Genomic DNA, 16,430 nt, shown 5'->3' with positions numbered 1-16,430 from the left:
TTTACTCTGAATTTTAATAAATTTTAAAAGTATTCCACAAGAGTAAATTATGCTCATTTAGAACATGTACACAATCAAGAGGTAGTCTTTCAACCAGAATCAAGATATATTGCATGGTTGAAAATCAGGAATGGTGTGGGTCAGGGACATATCCTTTAACTATATTTGATCAATCTATATTCTGAGCAGATATGCTAAGAAGCAGGACTATATGAAGAAGAACATGATATCAGGTTTGGAAGAAGTCTGATTAACCGGAGATACCCCTGTGGTACAAACTTGCTTGTTGAAAAGGAAGCAGACATTAGGGTTAGGGTTAGTTTATTAAAATGAAATAAAATAAAGAATAAAAATTAAAACCAAAAAACAATGGAAGCAGCCAGTGATAGAGACAATGTCCACAGCTGTTGGTATGAATTACAGCTCAAGCTGAAGAAAACAAACCCTCACAGCTGGAAAGATAAGAGGCATTATGAAAAACAGAGGAAATGTGAATTGAATGGAAGTTGTTAGCATTGGGGGATCCAAAACCAATGCCATGAGCCAGAGTCATGATAGCACATGATGAACAAATGTGCTGCAAAAGACCGCTTGAAAATGTCCCCAAACGAAGGTGTCACTCGGAGGATTATGGTGTGTCCCTTCCAAGTCATAGGATTTCCAGTCACCTTGCAGGTGTTGAAAACTGAACAAGGGAAATCAAAGAAGAACTGTTGTGTGGAATTATGATAAAAACGGATGCATCTGGATTACATTATTGGAAACTCATCGTGATGAGCCATGTGTGACCAGAAGAATAAACCGACCTGTCTCGGATGGAGTACAGCCAAAACGAGCCTTAAAGGCAAGATGGTAAGGCTGTATCTTATAGACTTCGGGCATATTATCCGCAGGGGCCAGGTCCTGGAAAAGAGCACCATGGTAAAGTGGAGGGTCAGCAAAAAGCAAAAAAGAACACTAAGACATTTGCAAAACTAATTTCTTTTAGAAAAATTATTATGTTGCTGGTCCCGGTGAGGTAGGGATGAAATAAATATGTTCCAACTGTCTGACTTTAACAAAATGCAAGACTCCATTAACCCTAGTAAGAACCAGAATTCACCCCCCTTTAGTATATTCCTTCAGGTCCCAGGCTTCTGAATCTGAAAGAACCCAGAGCCATTCAGGAACTGCATCATTGTGGCAAGTCCCAAGTTTGAAGTTCAGACTTCCCACTGCAGGAGCATCCTTGTTCAAACCAAATGATTGCTTCACAAAGCTGTAGAAACTGATGCACTTGGTCAGGTGATAAGCTATTAGCTCAAGTCCCCCAAACCAGGTGCCGGATGCAGAGTAAGAGAGCAAACTTCCAAAACTGCTCAGACCAGCTATGGTGACGTGAAATGCTGGGAGCAGAAGTTCTTACTTGCTTCGCCAGCCGATGGAGCACATTGGCATTGGGGCCCCTGTCAGGAAAGCTACCTGAGTCCTAGGCCAGGACGCAGTCTTTTGGGTGAGTAATTGGGTGGTGTGTAATTGTTATTCTCCCCGGGTGACTCAGTACTAGTCTTCTGCACTCGCTCAATTGGGAAGAGGAAGTCATAAAGATGGCAGCATCCCATTCATGTGACTTTGATGGAAGTGTGCTTTTTGTCTTCTGATGTTAGAATTTTGGGTAGAGAAGATGTTGATCCCTTTTGTGCCTCTTGAGTGGATGAGGTCTCATCTCAGCCAGTTCCGTGAATCTAGCATGCTGATTTTTAAAATGAAACAGGCAGCCGTTTGCTGACCTATCGGGGACAGTTTAAAACCGGAATTCACTTGTGTTTTAATACAGACTATAACCACAAGAGTAGAAGCTCAGACTGACAAGACATCACAGAGTGGAACACTAGGGCTAGAAGAATCATCTACTTCGTTGGCCACTCCCTGGCACATTTAGCCATTCTTTAATATGAGAAGCATTAACTTCCCACTCCCAAACATTTTACGAGTCCAGACAGTCATGAACAACTAGTCCTTCAGGTAAGGAATGAGTCCTAACTGTGAGGTTACGTATCAGCCAATCAGCTCTGTTGTACATGTCCGTCTGATCTAGTCAGATTCTTTCAAAGTTGTCTTGACCTCAGATGAAGTTTAACAGAAAGATTATTACTGTATATACTCATGTAGAAGTTGAGTTTTTCAGCGCATTTTCAATGCAGTGTTGTGGTAAAATGAGGTGCCTCAGCTGATATTTGGGTCAGCTTCTACTCGAGTATATGTGGTATTCGATTTCCCTAATTGTCTCTGGAGGTATAAGCATAGCAGTGTATATTCTTCTCTGTACAACCCAGTTATTCATTCCTCTTGTCTTCATCTATTATTCATCTTTCATTCCACTTTCTCTGTTTTTATAACCATTTTATTGGCAGCTAATACTGATATCATAGCATTCCACAGCTCTCACATCAAGCAGTATTTTTTCTGTCTTGAACTCATTGATGATAAACTCCAATATGAAAAAACAAACAAACAAAAACAACCAAGAAAACACAGGAAATGTTGAAAAACAGATCAGACTGATCATGCATCAGATTAGGGGTAGGAGTGGGGAGTGTGTCAGCCAACAGGTTTTAACCATTTAAGTCAGGTTTATAATTTTTGATCTTCTGTAGTCACCTCCCTAATGCACTCTGCTTGGAAACAAGTTTCTTCCCATTTCTCTCTTATGGATAGAGGATAGATGCTATTTATCTGATAGCTGGGCACCATCTCATTTCTTCACCACACTTTGCTATAGCACCCATATCTCCTTTGTTCTCTTCCTGAGGGTGAGTGGCAAGCAGGGCCATGACGCAAGAGCTAATTGTTCTTAAGTTGGAGCTAGGATTTAGTGTGAGCCCCAAACTCACTCCTGGATCTGTGGGAACTTTGTGTATCTGCTTTTGGCTCCCTTTCAGAACATCCTTGTTAATTTATGGTAGGGAATCTTATTGATCATGCCCCTGGAACATAAAGACCTTCCACTAATATTATCTTTGATTAGCCCCTGGCACTAATTATTTTAAAGCACTGTTGAAAGAGGTACGTTGGGCCCATGTAGGCTAACTCTGTATCATACCTGAATTATTCCCTTGGGCAGAATCAATCCTTTCGTGGCTGGCAACTATTTACACAAACAATGTGAGTTGGCTCTCGGGGAGAATGGTATGCACCCAGTGTGCCAGACTCAGGCTTCTGGGTGGATTCTGGGCACCCAGGCTTGGTGCTGTGGAATGCTGGGGGCTTTAAATCTGGGACCTTCAGGGCACACAGCATGCTCCCGAAACTGCAAAGCAGAAAATCCACTCAGTGAACGGGACTCTCCCTCTGACACATTTGTAACCTAAGGTTTTAAAACTGAAAATTCATGGTGTCTGAGGAAGCAGAAACAGCTGCCCCAATATGATTGAACTGTTGGTAGGCAGACAATCATGGTCTTCCTACATCAATGCCCTATTTTCAGTATTTAGATATATCTTATTCTGGCAAAACTGTGACTGACATTCTCAGTGAAAAGTATTCTATATTTTCCCTGACAACCAGTGTCCATTTGTCATTTTACCCAACCCTTTCTACCTTTGGAAAGGACATCAGGTCCCGCTGTTGTGATAGTCCAGATTGCTGGTAGCAAGCCGAGTCTAGTAAGTGGCTCTGCTCAGACCATTCCCGTTCTTATCAGATGGTGTTACCCAGGTACAGGAATCGTGGGCTCTCTGCCACTATTCACAGTCAGCCCCAATTTGGTCAGATGGGAAAAGGTAAAATGCATCCCATCAGGTTCTTGTTCATTCTGACACACAGGTGCATAGGGATAGTTCAAGTCGCTTATTAAGGGATAAGCACTGTATCTGTCCCTCACAGCTGCATCCCTGATCTTGGGACCCCAGCATCTTCCAGGAAAATAATAGTTCAGGTGATGTGGTTAAAATGGTACCACGGTGCCAGCAGTTTCCCTTTTCCCACCCCGCTTCCCAGACCCAGTAAGAACCGTCGGCATCTGCCCCTTTGCTTTCCGCATGTTGAGCGTGTACACATGCTCATGAAGCCACATGAGCCAGCCTTCCACACCTTCCTCTCTCCTGTTTCAGATGGCAAATGTTTCAACTGCTCATTTCATTTCTTTGTCAAACCGTTACTCTCAGAATGGTATGCAATATGGTGTGCACTCCTAATATGAGGTTTCTTGGCCACTGCTATACTCTATGGGCTGTAAAATATGTTTTAAGGAACCTTTGGTCTGTGGAAATGCAACATGGTGACCTAAATTGGTATCTATTTTTTTGTTCTAATCCCTTAATGGTGTTTTTGACATGTGCTTCTGATACATGATATGCACAGTGCAGGCCAAACAAATATCTATTCCTGCAGGGAACTTGTATCATTTGTCCAGTATAATCTACTTGCCAGATATGTGGATCCAGTGGTGATTGGAAGCATAAAAGGATTGCTCATGTATCAGCATGGTTTGGAGGCATGAAAGTGGAGAGAGAGAGAGAGAGAGAGAGAGAGAGAGAGAGAGAGAGAGAGAGAGAGAGAGAGAGAGAGAGAGAGAGAGATCCTAGGATCCTCTTTTTAGGAGGTCACGTCACAAGGAGGCAGCGACCTGATTGACAGGCTAGACCCCACCCCTACACTTCAAGATGATGTGAAATTATGTAACTACCACAGAGTTCATTTAAGTTAGTTGTGCCATTTTTCTAAAGATCTGGCTATTTAGATGTCAGACACAACTTTGCACACCATGCAAATTTGAAGTATTGTTTTATGGGACTTTTGGTCTAATGTTGAAGCATGGAGCTATTTTTTTTTTAAAAAAGAGAGAGAATTAAGTAAGCTTTGCTTTCAGTTAGCTTTATTTTGATAGTGAAAAGGAAGTCCTTGGGGAAAAATTATATGAGGTTGTGAAATAATATTGCTACTGAGATTCTGGTTCATACACACATGGGCTATTCCATATAAAAATGGGGTTTCCCATGTCTCTGAGACCAGAAGGTAGCTGGAGACAAGTTCATGGAGCAATACACTTGTCTTCGTCACCTTAGTGTACCTTGAAAAGGGGCCAAATAAAACAGTGGCTTTGAGAGAATGGGCTGGACTAATTAAGTTCAAGGTAGAGAGGTTTAGTTCTGAAAGTTATGATGAGTGTTTCGGGGGAATCCAATGGAGTAATATTGACAGATTTTCTCCAAGGACACCTGACGATAATGGGGGCTTTGTTATGAAGAAGTTTTAAGACAATTGAAAGTGGCACTGGTGAGAAAAAGGCCAAAAAAGTTGCACTGAGGAATTTTTTCATGGTGACATTATTGTGAAATGTGCTTGCTCATTCTTTGAGGGCAGCAATGGCTGTCCGATGAGAATTTTATTGAGAAAATGGCCCATCCTTGCTACAGGCCAGAGATTGTCCCTTCAGGCTTCTTTTTATTCCCCAAACTCAACAAACTTTTAAAAGGAACATAATCGTGTCCATCGAAAATGCTCAAACTACCATTTTGATGCGATGTAAATCTCAGAGTATGGAATTCTTCAGGTAAAAATTAGAGAGATGGAAACACTGCCTTCAGAGGACCTAAGTGAAATGTTTGTTGAGAAACATCAGTTTCACATTTTAATATTTTTGTTGCATTCACATTGCTATAGCAATACTTTTGGACTGAAATGAGTAGAGTAGGGAGTGAATTGATATCCTTTTAATATTAACTAAGAAACACATGAAAATATCTTTCATTTCCAAAAAATTATTCTCTATCTATATGAATCACACTTCCTAGGTTGTCCTTTGAAGTATTGTGCGCTGTAATTTCCGTAGTTCTCCATACACATTTTTGTCTGAGAATGCAGACTCTACCTACAGGTGTTCTGATTGCAACTCAAATGCTGCTTAGACCACGGAGTAGGCAGCACAGAGATAATATTGCAATGATCCTGTGTCCTAGTACAAATGGCTCAGTGTTTGAGAACAGTTGTTAATGGAAATATTTTCTGAACTTTGATCTGCAATATTGAATGAAACTGACTTACATTTGCCTATATTTTCATGGATAAAAAATGGGCCTGATGTAGCTGCCACTCAGATCTTGGCTGTGATCTGGTCACACCAGTTTTCATACGTGCTTGTAAGAATCCTTCAATGACGTATATTGTTTGGGTTGATTGGTCTGCATAGAAAAACTTGGCAATGGAATTTATGCATTGGCACTTGTAATCTCAACTCTACCCTGAAGCTAATTAACTAAATACCCACAATGGATTTTCAATCTCTAGGAAATTTGAGGAAAGTCTGCAAAGCTCCATAAAGTTTATTTGGGTTTGTCCCAGCCTGACTACAGTAAGAAACAAAGAAGTTATACTTCTGTTCTTTATAGGCAAGCAAATTCAATGCCTGTGTAAAATTATAACTGCAAATGAAGGATGAAAAAATTCATCAAGTTCTATGAGAATTAGTCAGACAAGGTAAGATAAGCCTGTATTGCTATTATATATGTAGTCTCACAATGTAGTTTGAAGACATTGAATCTCCACATTTGTGTAAAACCATGTTAAAAGCCTGGAAAAATGCTATTCTCACATGCAAAGGAAGATTATAAAATCTTATAAAACATACAAACATACCACATGGGCCTGTGCACATCATCATCATAATGCTTGATTCTTCAGCACGAGATTCAGGTAAGATAGTTATTAATTCAGTGTGGGTGACAAGTTTGGGCAGGAGGCAGGAAGAAGTGATCTTTGTGTTGCTGAGAAAGGGGTTCTCAGTTGAACCCCCAGGGGAGTCTGATGAAAGAGGATGCACGAAAGCATCTTGACGCCGTGGAAGGCAGGATATTCCCAAGACAGCAGTGCCACCGACTCCTAGGGAGACGTGCGCAGATTCTCAAGAGTTTTGCCTCTTGCCAGTTTGGAGTTTTCCCAGTATGGATACTGCATGGAATTCTGCTTTCGTTGTTAATAGATTTGACACTAGTTTAAAAATCTGGGTCATTGATTACTGTAATAAATTCGTTCCTGCAACATAGTTTCTCTATCAGTGATTGCCTCCATGTTAACATGTTGAACTTGTTACTCTAATGGGAAGTCTGGCAGGTCCTCTTATATTACTTTGTGAAAGAACTATCCTATCAGCAAAATAAGTCATATTAACCAATGTGTATGCACATCTGCTATAATCAACTACATGCTCACATAAGACAATATTGTGTGTGTGTATATGCGAGTGGATTTCAAAAACTCTGTGAGGAAATTCCATTATTTTCCACAAATCTAGAAATTTTTTAATTGTATATTTACTTATTGGTTATGATAAAGAGCTCATATGACAGATTATGCTTAGCATTGCTAAAATTAGGGTTCTTGTATACAGAAAGACTGAATAAGAATGGATGCATTTGAATGATGGGACTGGCAAAGAAATATTGAAAGCACCATGGAGTGCCAAAAAGAACAAACTAAACCTGTCTTAGAAAAAAGTACAGCTATAATATTCCTTAGAAGCAAGTAGGGCAGGACTTCAGCTCGTGTACTTTGAACATGTTATCAGGACAGGACAGCCCCTGAAAAGGAGATCCTGCTTGGTAACGTAGAGAGATAGCAGGAAAGAGGAAGACCATCTATAAGACGGACTGACACAGTACATACATAGAGAGGCTCAAACATACGGACAATCCTGAGGATGGGACAGGACCAGGTCATAGTTTGCTCTGCCGTGCATAGGGTCACCGTCGATGGAACGGACGCAATGGCGTTTCACCACAACCGCTTACACAGAGTCTCCAAGAACAAGAAGGCTCAAGAGATTCCTCGTGGTTGAGAAAGATGTAAGGAAGAAATTCTCCATTTAATATTTCCATCGTAGGTTCTTGTGTGTACACCTATGTAATCTCAACACAATCAAAAGGAAGAGTGTGTTTGGACAAGAACTCTGTAAAGAGGATGTTTTAGATTCAGTTCTCTCCCTTCAAGAAGTCTGTTAAATTTCACTCTTTAAAAAAGAAAGAAAGAGATAAACATTAAAAAGCCAAACAAAATTAAAACAATGAAAGAAGAAATCGATATGAATTTCAAATAATGCTATTTTTTCCTTTGGAGCAAAGCACGGTGCACTCTAGACTCTGAATGCAGGGAGAGGCCTCTCCTGCCAGTGTTAGCACATCCCACCCTGAATGGGAGCTACAGAATCAAGCATGTTCTGTGATTTAGGCGATTTTTTTTTTTTTTTACCAAATTTTAGTTTCTGAGATTTTGGCATAGCAAATAATGTCTAAATTTTTTATTCATTCCTGTGTTAACATCAGTAGTTTTTAGTCAGACAATTATTCTGTAGGAACAGGATGCCACCTACGGAAAGCCTCCAAGCAGAAATGAATCTGAAGTTTTAGAACATTACTTACCACTTGGGGTTAATAATCAATAGATAAACATTAATGCAATTTATATGATTTTGAGAAGTAATACATGGTTTATCTTTGGACACACTTTCCTTAAAGGTTTTCTTTTTTAAAAGTTTTATTGAAAGATCATTTTATTGGGGGCACTTATAATAATCCATACATCAATTGTATCAAGCATCTTTGCCATCATATGTTGCCATCATTCTTTTCTAAATATTCCTTTCTATTGAGCCCCTGGAATATTTTCTTTTTATGTGTAACTTATAACTAAATTCTAGGTCTCCGATCACTTTTGCATCTAGATGCAACTTGTAACTTCAGTGATTTATTAATAAAAATGTATTTCTTGAGTTTATAATTGGAACGTATATAGACATATTGTTACACTCTTCTTTATGTGTTCCGATTTCTGCTTCAACTAGCTATAAACAATAAAAACACAGCATCCTTTGAAGTCTTTTAAACAAAGCGATTCTGCAGAAGGATCTATTTTTGTTATTGAATTGAGCCTTCAGGAGATTAAGTAATGTTAACATGAAATTTCATCTTAATGTGCAATAAATAGGTTGTAGACCTGATAAAAACAGTTTAGTTAAAAGAATTCCATTAGCATCGTTACAATGATAGAGAAAATAATGTGCAAAATAGAGTCACTGTCATGATCCTGACCTTGTGAGACAAATTAAAATAAAGAAAAGTGTCATATTTCTCCGTGGTTCAACTTGGGTTCACCTAATAGAACTCTGACAAAAGCAAATGTTTTGTCACTTAGTCTGCTGCCAAGAACATTTTAGTGCATAATTAATGATAATCCATTCCTTAATGTGTGTGTCTGAATGAACACCAAGTTGCCACCGGTGCCACAGACACAATATCATTTTCAGTGTGAAGAGAGCAGCACGATTTCGACTAAAATAATGAGCTGTGGCACGGATAATAGAAGGTGTCAGAAGCACAATAAACATGATTAGAATGGACGAGGAGAAAGGACTGGTATTTAACACCATCAGAATTTTTCTCTGAAAAAAAGAAAAGTAAGCCCTAGGTGGAGTTCATAGCTCTTCTTATGGATGCGTCTATAAATAGCATGGAGTATGCCGTCTGCCCCATAGCTTACACGTCTGTCTACTCTAACTGATGGGGCCAGGGTGAGCCAGAATTGACTCAGTGCAAATTCTGTTTGCTCTCTCATTTCCATAAAAGCATCAAGTACCTACAACACAAGAAATAGATCAAAGGTATGAAGGGGAGCAGGTATAAAATGAGTATACTGTGATGTAAAAATCACAGAATGGCCCTTCCCAAAGAACTCACTGCCATCAAGTCAATTCTGACTCATCATTTTCAAAGAAGTAGGGAAATGGGAACTTTGATAGATCTTTTAAGAGCTAATTAGAGTGGGTAATATTTCAAGCCACTCTGTTGGCTGCTTTTATTTGCATTTAGGAACGCCCTCAGTGGAGAAGAGTATGGGGCAGTTTAAGATATGATATATATCATATGCATGTAATATATAAACATGAGCAGCGATCAAGATATTCATTATTAATGTTTAGTAACATATAGACATAACTAATATATTAATCTAGAAACATTTTACAAGTCATTTCAGCCTAAAATTATTTTCTACAATTTAAAAATTATGCTATCTTAAAACCTCAAGACCACTGTAAAATACTCTCAGGGCTATTTTACCTTAGCTCTCATCTATTTCCTTACTTTTTGTTTTCACTCCCCTTTCTCTTAATTCCATTCTAAAATTTTATGGAAATGATTTTACAAATTGCTACTTTTTTAAACCTATTTTTATTTTTGGGGATTTCATGTAGAAATTGTTTATTTGCATTGTATTGTATTTCTGTTTAATAAATATATATTATACATCTACTAGTAAAGAGTAATACTATGGAGAAAATCAAAATTGCTGCTTTCCATGATATCTTTAAACTGGAACATATGTAGAAGGGTCAGACTGTGACAATAAGTAAATGTTAAATGAAGTGAAATGTACCAAATCGCTCATTTAATTAAATAAAAGCAAAAGTAAGCAGGATAGTGGGGTGAGAGACGAAGAAAGTGAAAGGATGAAGGTGAAGGTGGGGCAACCCTATACCCAGGGGACTGGTGAGTTTAGACAAAGTGAAGAGCAGGGCCCAGACTCTCATGCTGACACATAGCGATTGCACAGAGCGTCAGGGTAACTAGTGGAGCCGGAGGTGAGAAAAGGAGAACATAGGAAATGAAATCCTAGAGGTACAGAGGATCTCATAGATCCTTTTAGACCATTGATTCTTAGCAGGAAAGGATATGGGAAATCAGAAAAGGACAGATTTAGCACCAGTTTTATGAGGATTATTCTCAGTGATATATTTGAAAGACACAATAAAAAGACAAGAAAAAATTCAGGAAGACAAAGAAGGAGTGAAGATGTTTGGAAGACTAAAACCAGAATTTTCTGATAAAGTTAATTTGAGGCTTGGGAGAAAGAGGGGTATTAAAGATGGGTTCAGGTCACTAACTCAGTAATGAGAAGGATCCGCCGTAAACAGAGTTAGGAGAACTGAGATTTATAAGTGGGCTTGGGATAAATATAAGGTATAACTAAATTAAGGACATTTAAAATTTTTAATTTTTAGATGTCTAATGATATTCAGAGAAGAAAGACTTGGCTTTCTACTCCCATAAAAAAAAAGTGTCGGAATCCCAGAGGAGGTTTCTATGAGTCAGCATTGACTCTATGGCAGTTTGGTTTCCTAGGAATTATATTCAAGGTCTCTAGGTGGCACTGTTTTTTGTTTAACACAACCTAAATCTTTGGTTCGCAACCTGTGGATCATGACCCCTTTTGGGGTCAAATGACCCATTTATAGTGGTTGCCTAATATCATTGGAAAACATATATTTCTGCATCACTGCTTCTCTATCTGCCTCCAGGTGGGTCGGCCCACATGCAGATACACCTGCATATGAGAACCCAGCATGAAGACTGTTAACCATGCTACGCCATGCTTCAAGACAAAATTGCATTTATTTGTCATTAGAAATAAATATTTCACCATATGGAATTACATATTTTTGTGATTAATCACTATGCTTTGATTATGTTCAGTTTATCACAATGAAAATACATCCTGCATATTAGATATTTACATTATGATTCATACTAGTAGCAAAATTAACGTAATGAAGTAGCAGCGAAAATAGTTTTCTGGTAGCTGGTCACCACAACATGAGGGACTGTATTAAAGGGTCGCGGCATGAGGAAAGTGGAGAACCACTGACCTAAAAGTTGGTGGTTGGAACCCACGCTGGTGCTTCAGGAAACAGGCCTGTGTGGTCTGCCTTTGTAAACATGACAGTCTTGAAAATGCCATTGAACAACTGTGTGCCCTAGCGCCCAAGCATCGACCCAAAGGCAAAATGCTTGACACTTTGGGTCTTCAATAAGCATTCAAGTAGTGATGTTGAGTAAAATTTTGCGTGAGAATTTAGTGTTCAGGAAAGTCTGGGCGGGAGATTTAATAAGTCAACTCTCTGCAAATAGATGGCTGATAAGTAGATGGGACAGTCATAGATTGAATGAGACCTTTGAAAAGGAGATGAGAGAAAGGACCAAGCCCTGGGACGTTCCAACATCACAGTGATGGGCGGGAACTAGTAGACTAGTTTGAGAAAGAAGAAACAAACCAAACTGTGGTTCAGGGGGGGAGGAAAACCAAGAGTGATAAATGGAAAACCAAAGAAAAACAATGCTTCGACTAAGAGGGCAAGAAAACAAGGAATGAGAATTGACCCAGTAGATTTAGCACTGGCAGCCAGAATCTATACCTGAAAATATTTTGATACAGTCATGAAAATATTTTGATACAATTTAACTTGAATGGATTGAACAGAAAATGAAGGAAGAGGAATTTTAAGAAAAGATTTTAGGCATCTCTTTTGAAGAGTTTTGCTATGAATTGGAGAGAGAACTTGAGGGGTGTAGTGATCTCAAAAGTTTTGTAGAAAATGTAGAATGTAAAAAAAAAGAAAATGTAGAATGTAGAGATGAAAGCTTTTATTATTATTAATTATTTAATTGAAGAAATAAGCAGCATTTATATTGCAGAAGGAAAAGGAAAGAAAACGATGAAGTGTCTCAAAGAGGAAAGAATTCCTAGAGCCTCATTCTGTAGCAGAGGAGGTATAAGAACTAATGCAAATCTTTTTAAAAAAATCATTTTATTGGGGACTCTTACAGCTCTTATCACAACCCATAAATATATCCATTGTGTCAAGCACATTTGTACATATGTTGACATCATCATTTTCAAAACATTTTCTTTCTACTTGAACCCCTGGTATCAATTCCTCATTTTTCTCTCCCTTCTCCACCTTCCCTCCCTCATGAACCCTTGATAATTTATAAATTACTTTTTTTTTCATGTCTTACACCCACTGCTGCCTCCCTTCACCCAGTTTTCTGTTCTCTGGCCCCCTGGGAGGGGGTTATATGTGTTGTGATAGATTCCCCCTTACTCCCCTCACCTTCCCTTACCCTCCTGGTATCACTACTCTCATTGGCCCTGACGTGCTTATCTGTCCTGGGTTCCCTGTGTTGTGAGCCCTTCACTGTACCACTATACATGCTCTGGTCTAGCTGGATTTGTAAGGTAGAATTGGGGTCATGATAGGTGGTGGGTGTGGGGGAAAGCATTAAAGAACTACAGGAAAGTTGTGTGTTTCATCTGAGGTATGCTGCACCCTGACTGGCTCGCCTCTCTCTTATGACCCTTCTGAAATGGGATGTCCAACTGAGTACAAATGGGCTTTGGGTCTCCATTCTGACCTCCACTCATTCGCATTGATATTATTTTTTGTTTTGTTTTGGGTTTTCCCACCAGAGGCTGGTGTGCTTCTTCCATGCGGGCCTTGTTGCTTCTCAGCTAGATGGCCACTTGTTTATCTTCAAACCTTTAAGATCCTAGATGCTATATCGTTTGATAGCCAGGCACCATCAGCTTTCTTCACCACATTTGCTTATGCACCCATTTTGTCTTCAGCAATCATATTAGGGAAGGTGAGCATCACAGAGTTCTGAGTTATTAGAACACAGTGTTCTTGCATTGGAGGAGGACTTGAGTAGGGGCCCAATATCCATCTGCTGCCTTAATACTTTTATTTTCTCCTCCAGATTGTTTATCCTGCCTATCTTATCTAGATAGACATGCAAAGACAATAATAAGCACAAAAACAAGGCAAAGCAAAACAACAACAAAAGAAAACCAAAAAATAACCCAAAACAAACCAACAACAATAACAAAACCAACAGTAAAAGAAGAAAAACCTATAATAGTTCCGGTCTGTCTGTTGACCTTTATGAGCGTTTTCCAGTTGAGTCTCATGGAGTGCCACACCCTGGCCCCCAAATCTATTTTTGGTATTCCTTGGGGACTTTGTTACTTTGCTCCCCATGCTGCTCCACTGCACGCCCTTAGTGTTTTGCCCCGTTGTGGCGTCAGATTGGGCACAGCTTCCGCACTGTGTCTCCAGTGTTGTCCTCCATAGCAGTATGGGTCAGTGAGGGATGCCATGTCTTGTGTTGGGGCTGGCCTATGTGCCTCTCTGTGCAATGGCTGCTCTGAGCCAGGATATCATCCTCAGGGCTTTGTCGGGCAGTATGTGTTCCACCCTCTCTCCCCTCTTCATTAGCTCCTGATCAGAAGTGCCCCTCTCCCTGAGTTGCAACTTCAGTGCTGTCCTCCTCAGTGCGTTCTTCTTGGGAGGGTGGGGGGGTCCAAGTAGTTGGGATTAGGGCCAGCCCTGCAGACCTCTCTATTGGTTCCTTGCTTCATGCCCCTCTGTCACATTCACATCTTGGTGTACCAGGGATGGGGCGTAGGGCCGTGAGGGTGGTGTTGAAGTCTGGTCCCTCTCTGCTGTGGATATATAAACAATGTCCTCCCCTTGGGTGGGTCAATCTAATGCAAAATCTTGAATAGACATTCTGTTTAGAACAGCTGGAAATCTACCTCTGAAACCCAGCCAGGAAAACACTATGGATCACAGAATATTGTTTGAGACATCAATTCCATTGCTTTGGATGTGCCATTGGGATAGATTGATCTCTGTAAAGGAACATCACATTTGGCAGAGTGGAAGATCAGCAAGGGAGACTTTTGATAAGATGGGCTGATACCTGGCCACAACAATGCACTCAAACATGCCAATGATTATGAAAATGGTGTAAGATTGGCAGTATATTATTCAATTATACAAAGTATAGCCATGAATGAGAGTCAACTCTCCTGCAACTGGCAACAGGGGAAAATGGATATATATGGTAGTGGTAGCTTGAAGAAGCCATCCTCACTGAGGTGGAGGTGGGGTGGGAGGCGGAGTCGGATCTTTGGATGAGGGTGGGACTGGGGAAGAAGGTATGAAAGTTTTGGGGAGAGGAAGGTTAATAGTCATCTAGAAAAGTGGGCTTGTCAATGGACAACTTGATTGCTGGACATCACTAAAGTCTCCCTGGAAGTTCGCCGTCTCCTACGTCTGAGCTCCGTAGCTGTTCTCCAGCAACGTCCAACATGGCTGCACATGGAATGCGGGGAGACACACATTTGACCAGGATGACAGCGCTGCTGAAGTCTGGGAGTAGAAGGGAGAGTCAGAGAACCAGTGGTGCATGGAAGGAAAGGAAAGGAGACCTTTAGCTCAAGGATTTCATTTACTGCCAAATTCAAAGGGGCAACGGCTTTACTTTTTTTGCAAACCCATCGTGACTTTCGACATACAGGTATTTCATTAGGAATGCTAACAAGAAACAATAAGACGGCTGGAAGGAGGAGACCAGGACAGGACAGAGAGGGGAACACGGGAGTTACTATAAAGTGGTGGCATATAGGGAATCGCAGGAATATTTGAGACTGTGAGACTGAACCAGGCCTCTCTGGTTTTGACTTTTCTCCTACTTTGGAAAATGCTTTCCTCTCACTAAATCCCACCTTCTCAGGTTGCATATTGACCTGTCAACAGGGTCAGCATGTGCTTGAGGAGGCCGACATTTGTGTATTCTCCTGTAACACGATCGAAGGCACCCACGTCAAACGTGAAAACAGGATTGTTTCATAAGATGTGGCCACAAGTTCAAAAGTTCAACTCTACCCTGCTGCTAAAATTTGAAGACAGGGAAACAGTTAAGTGCCAGCCATCAGTCATTCAAATTGGGTCTACTTAATGGAATTATGACAAAAGCCGACGTTCTTTCTTTTTCAGGAGCTTTGCCACGTGAAATTGTGGAGTCTTGCTAATGATATTCTACTCTTGTCATTCACCTCAGTACATGTTACAATAAGCATTACAATATGATTATTGTATAATATAATAATCTTTTGCTTCCAGCCCCTTGTCAAGCCAGGCGCACATCTGACTTGGGTGCTGTGGCTGTCTGTCACAAATCCCCATCTCCTGGTGTTGCAGGTGCGGCTGCACCCGTGCGGCTACTTCTTCTGTGACAGCCTCCCGAGGGCTGGATAAACCGCTGCCGATGGTAAATAAAACCGCATGCACTCCTCCAGGAATGTGAGTGTTGCTTCCATTTCTGAGCTGGGAAGAGAGGCCTTGGCAGAGAGCCACAGCCTTTCCTGGCACTCCTTCTCTGACCTTTCACGTACTGGCTCTGAGGATGAGTCACTGTTTCTGAGAACCGCAGCTCTGGCGGGTGGTCACCTTGTTGCAAAAGAAGAGAAGCTGTGATTCCTTCGCCACACCTCTATGAGCTCAGTGTTGGCTGTAGCGCTGACAGAGGTCATGATGAAATGAAAACAGAGACCTCAGAACTTAATATCTGAGGTGATAAGTAGTTTATCTTTGAATGAAGGGAAAACAGCTCTATTATGAAGTATCAGACTCATTTTTGTTGTAGTGCCTTCTCCATTAAGAATGCAAAAAATCATCATTTTAACCCGTCAGTCTCTATGCTAGTTTTCTGAAAACCTTTCCCTGATGCTTATGAGCTCAGGTATACTTCTGCTTGCGTTTGATTATGTAAGTGTGA

This window comes from Tenrec ecaudatus, chromosome 7 (assembly GCF_050624435.1).
Source record: "Tenrec ecaudatus isolate mTenEca1 chromosome 7, mTenEca1.hap1, whole genome shotgun sequence".
NCBI classification, from domain to species: domain Eukaryota; kingdom Metazoa; phylum Chordata; class Mammalia; order Afrosoricida; family Tenrecidae; genus Tenrec; species Tenrec ecaudatus.
Note: the sequence above shows the minus strand (reverse complement) of the source record.